Source organism: Chrysochloris asiatica, unplaced genomic scaffold (genome assembly GCF_000296735.1).
Source record: "Chrysochloris asiatica unplaced genomic scaffold, ChrAsi1.0 scaffold00303, whole genome shotgun sequence".
In the NCBI taxonomy this organism is placed as follows: domain Eukaryota; kingdom Metazoa; phylum Chordata; class Mammalia; order Afrosoricida; family Chrysochloridae; genus Chrysochloris; species Chrysochloris asiatica.
In genome coordinates, this window is record NW_006408821.1 from 328,955 (window position 1) to 334,340 (window position 5,386).

The window sequence follows — 5,386 nt, forward strand, 5'->3', positions numbered from 1 at the left end:
GTTTCAGAGTCTCCTCTGACATCCATTTTGACCTTTTCCTTCTTTCTTGTCTTCTTAATGACTTTTTGCTCTCTTCATGTATGATGTTCTTTATGTCAAAGTTAGCCCCACCTAAATTCCACCCTCTGGCAAGACCTCACAAAAGCCTATATCCTCCGCAGCTAGCCCACTCTAAGCTCCAGCCCCTCCCAAACCTTCATAAAAACCCTCAGTCTGTATGGGAGGAGGCTTCTGGCCTTCCTTGGTCAGTAAGCCCCTCCCAGGTTTGTCTTGACTAATCCTGTCCTTACTGTTTAGCCGTGTTCTCTGTCTCTTTCTCCATCTCTCTTTCTCTCTTGAACAGACTGCGAGAGATTGCAAATTCAGTCAAGAGGATTGCACAGTTCAGACTGGGGCACCCCAGTGAACTCTCAAAACTCCTGAACCTAGGATCTCTTTCTCCATCTGCACATGTACGAGTAGTCTGCTTTTCTTCTCTCTCTCTTTCCCTCTGCAACTGACTACGAGGGATCATGGACCCTTTCAAGAGGATTGTGAGACCAGGCCAGGGGTCCCCTGATGGTTCTCAAAACGCTTGTAAAGTCCTTTACCCCAATCGCTCAATTCCAAGAAGTCTGTTTGTAGTTTTCCGTGGCTCCAGATCTCAGAGGCCGTTCTGCCAGGTATTTCCTCATCCAACACGGGTCACAAATTCCTGGGTCTAGATAAGTCAGCCCCCTGCACCTTCTCCTGAGGATCCTAGGAGATTCTGCCTCGTCACCTGATCCTTAGAGGATCACTTGGACTCCCCTGAAAGAGGGCGCGGGGAAGCCATAACCCTCTCCAGGCCATCCGGTCCCACAGTCGGACCTCCAGCCGTCTCCCTTCCCACCTGTGAGAAGACAGACAACACCTTCGGCAGTGACTCCTTGACCCACCCAAAATGGGAGCTGGGACTTCACAAACCACCCTCTCCCTTCTAGATTGTTCTCTGAATAACCTAAAGATATTACATCTAACAGAAAGCAATCCAACAAATAATTAATTGATTTTTGCAATATAGCCTGGTCTCAATTATAAACTGGACAATGACAGTCAGTGGCTAGAAAACAGCACTTTTGACTTCCAAATTCTCAGAGACATTGACAGCTTCTATAAAGAAATGGCAGATTCCCCAACATCCAAACCTTCTTCTTCCTCCACTCCCACCCCTACCCTTGTTCGGCTCACCAAATTAACCTTGGAAATAATTTCCTCCTGAATCTCCCTTTGAGCCTACCAGTGAACATCCCCCACTCATTGCACCTCCCTTTGCACCTCCCCCTCCTCCTCCACCCATTGTCCCTTCTGAAGATTCTCCTCCCTTGCAGCCAGTCACCCAATCAGGGTACAGCACCAACTATCCTCCCCTTAAGTGAAGTAGCTGGGGTCAATGGCCCTGCCCTAGTGCATGTTCCTTTTTCTTTGTCCAATCTTTCCCAGATCCAAGAACGCTAAGGATCCTTTTATAAAAACCTGGTCAAATTCCACAGAGTTCCTGTGGACAACCCAGTCTTTTAGTTTAACTTAACATGATATTTACATTAATTTAAAGACTACCTTGCTCTGGTAGCGTGGTGGTTACGAATCGGGCTGCGAACCTTAAGGTCAGTGGTTGGAAACTACCAGCCGCTCCGCAGGAGAAAGATGAGGCTTTCTACTCCTGTAAGGATTTACACCCTCGGAAACCCTGTACAGGGTCACTATGGGTTGGAACCGACTTGACGGCACTTAACAACAACAACAACAACCTTGACCCCAGAGGAACAGGAATTCGTATGGAGAGCAGCAGAAGTCTGTACTGATGCCCTCCATGGGCAGGCCCTTACCCATCACCCTGTAGTGGCAGATGTCTTCCCTCTGCAGAGAGCGTAATTGGAATTATCAACATGGAAATGAAGGCACCCAACAAAGGGATCACATGATCACTTATTTTATAGGTGTAATGGATAAAAACGCCCATAAGGCTGTCAGTTATAATAAATTACGTGAGGTCACCCAAGGCCCCAATAAATATCCTGCCCGTTTTCTTTCCCACCTTTCAGAGGTCATGATAAAATATCCCAACATGAACCCGAAATCAAAAGAAGGCCAAACTTTCCTTCATTTGCAGTTTATTCACCCAACATTAAAAGAAAATTACAAAAGTTAGAGGAAGGTCCTCAACCCCACAATGAGATCTTCTAAAAGCATCCTTAAATGTTTTTAACAACAGAGATGAGGAACAGAGGAACCAAAAAAAAACAAAAACAAAACAAAACTCTGCATTAAATATCAGATGCTAACGTATGTCACCTCACACTCGCCCAGCCCAGAGCAGGAAAAAGCACACCAGTCCCTGGAACATGCTTTCGATGTGGACAGGCTGGACACTAGGCAAAAGTATGACCTAACCTGAGGCCACTGACCAAGACATACTCAATATGTGGTCAATGGGGCCACTGGAAGATGTACTACCCCCACCAGGGATGCCCTCCCAGGTCAAGTTCAGTACAATCTTTAACCCCCAGCCACCGGCGAAAGACCCTTCACCCTTAGCTCACTTCAGAAGACTGATGGGGCCCAGTATTCTCCGCCCCTACAGCAAATGTACCCTCAGTACCCAGGGTAGTTGGAACGGTATCCGGTAAGACTATCTCTTTCCTACTGGATACTAGGGTGAGTCTTTCAGTTCTAACAGAATATAGCGGTCCACTCCTCTCTTCCTCAAGTCTCAGTAATCAGAATGAAAGCCATACCTGCCACTCCCAAACAAACACCACCCCTCAGTTGATCCTTTGGAGATTTATCCTTCACTCTTTCTTTTCTAATAACACCCCAATGTCCCAGTCCTCTTTTAGGATGTGATGGCTTACACAAATTAGGAGCAGTAATACATTTTGAATTTCTAAGAGACAGTCACCCCTACCTTTTACTAGCATCGACACCTGGTCCCTGTGTAAGTCCCCTTGAAACCTCACCAAAAATTAATCCCATAATTTGGAATACTGACATCCCTGTCATTTCCCATCACCACACCCCTATAAAAATTTCATTAAAGGATCCTATGTCAAATCAATGTCCCTCAGTACCTCCTTAGTCCTGAGAGTCTCCATGACCTCCAACCCATTGTTTCCCGATTCCTTGTAGCCCACATCCTCATACCTACCCATTCTCCACACAACACTCCTATTCTCCCAATACAAAAAACCCAATGGGACATATTGACTTGTCCAAGACCTCTGTTGATTAATCAAACTGTGTGTCCTACTTTTCTAGTAATCCCAAACCCCTACACCCTTCTGTCATGCATTCATCCCTCTACCACCCAAATCTCGTTCTCAATCTCTTTACTCCTCACCCTGTTCCAACCAATCATCACCCATCACCAATTCAACATTTAATAGACCCCTCAGCCTCCCTCCTATACCAAGCTCTACCACAACATATAAATGATACATGCTGGATTTGTTTAGCCTCCACCTCATCACTTTTTTCAGCCACTCCAGCCCCCTTACAAACATGGGTAGAAACCAAAGCCTTCCTAGCTTTCTCAAAACCCCAAAAAGGTCCAATATTCTCCTCTAGACAGATCGTCACAAACATGCCAGAAGCTGAAAACATCCAAAATTCATCCAGTCCCTCCGGTACCTTACAACACCCACCACAGGACCAATAGGAAAGGCCCAAGATCTAACATCCCACCCTGTCTTGTGTATTACCTGACCCAGTTTTTCATCACACTCTTCTGTAGGAACTTTCAAAACCCCTTGCACACAGACCCTAAAACTCCCACCACCCACATATATAAACTCCTATAGTGCTACAACAGGAGCCCCCAAAGTTTGTAGCTTCAAACAATCCCTCTTCAACCGCTTCCCCTGTCACTTACCCCCTAAGATTTTCTCACCCCTTTCATATTACACCACCAGTAGGATCTACAACAACCTCACAGTACTGTGACTCCAGACACGTTACATCCACTGACTACCCACTATTCAACATGTGCCTCAGGCAACAGGCCCCCAAGTCAGAAGAGACTGTCACATGCTATCCATTAATAACACTCGACTGTTTCTGCTTACTCAAACCCACAGATTAGCACTGGAAGCAGGCCACAACTCCAGCCTTGCCAACTAAGCCTCCTACAACCCTTAGGAACAGCCCACTTAGCAACTTCCCTGTCAGCATTGGAAAGAGCAGCACATGTGGACAAGGGTCCAACATTTCTTAACTTTCCAAATCCGAGGATGTATTAACCCTCACCAAGGGTTTCCTATGTGGAAAGAACCTTTACATTTGCCTACCTACTAATTGGACTGGTACATGCACCCTAGCATACATATCCCCACCCATAACCTATTCTTTTGAAGATCAAACTATATTAGTCCCAATAAACACCCCCTTGAGCTGAAACACACATGTCTTGCAACTTATCCCCCTACTTGTGGGCCTAGGAATAGCAGGCAGGTATAGGAACTGGAGCAGCAGGAATTTCAGTCTCAACCACTCTATCCTCCCTATGAAAAAGTTTGGATGAAACACCTCTACAGCTATCCCAAATTCAAGATCAGATTGACTCCCCAGCAGGAGTAGTTCTCCAAAATCTAAAAGCGCTAGATTACTTACAGTTGAAAAAGGAGGCACTTGCATATTTCTTAATGAAGATTGCTCGGGGTTTTTTTGTGAACAAATCAGGCCAGGCCTACTCTGAGATGGTATAAAGAGATGAAAAGAAAAAGCAGTAAGGCTGAATTCCAACAATTCTCCAACCCTTCTTAGGACCTCTACTCCTCCTTTACCTGAAAGCTATATTCCTGCCTTGTATAATAAATTATTTCCAAAGATTTCTTGCAGGCCGACTCATTGCACTTGTGAAAGATCAGGGGGAAACCACTCTTCTGTTGCAGACTCACCCCATCTACACACCAAAATCAGCAAGAAGCAGTCAAAGAGACATATCAGCCCTTATCCCCTTAATACCAAGAGTCTGAAATGAAGGACCCTGCGCCTGATCAACAAAATGGCATTGCAGCTGCCCCCAAGTGGCGCTGAAAGCTTGTCTTTATTACACTAACAGGCTCTCCCCAAAGTAGTTTCAGGTTTCAGGAAAATATCCATAACCCCACCCATTGGAAACTTGCAAGAATTGTACCCAGGACCACACCACCTTATATACCCCAGTCGGTAAGGAACAGGGGGAGGTGCTTGGTTCTATTACGCATGCACACAGATCTCCTCAAAATTTAAAGGAAGAGTTTCCAATTAAAAGTGGCTAGAAGAGCAGAAGATATTTCTTGAAAGAAAGACCTACAGGAAAAATATAAAACAACATAGGCAGACCGACTGTTACTACAAGAACAAGCAACTTGCCTGCCCAGGAAACATC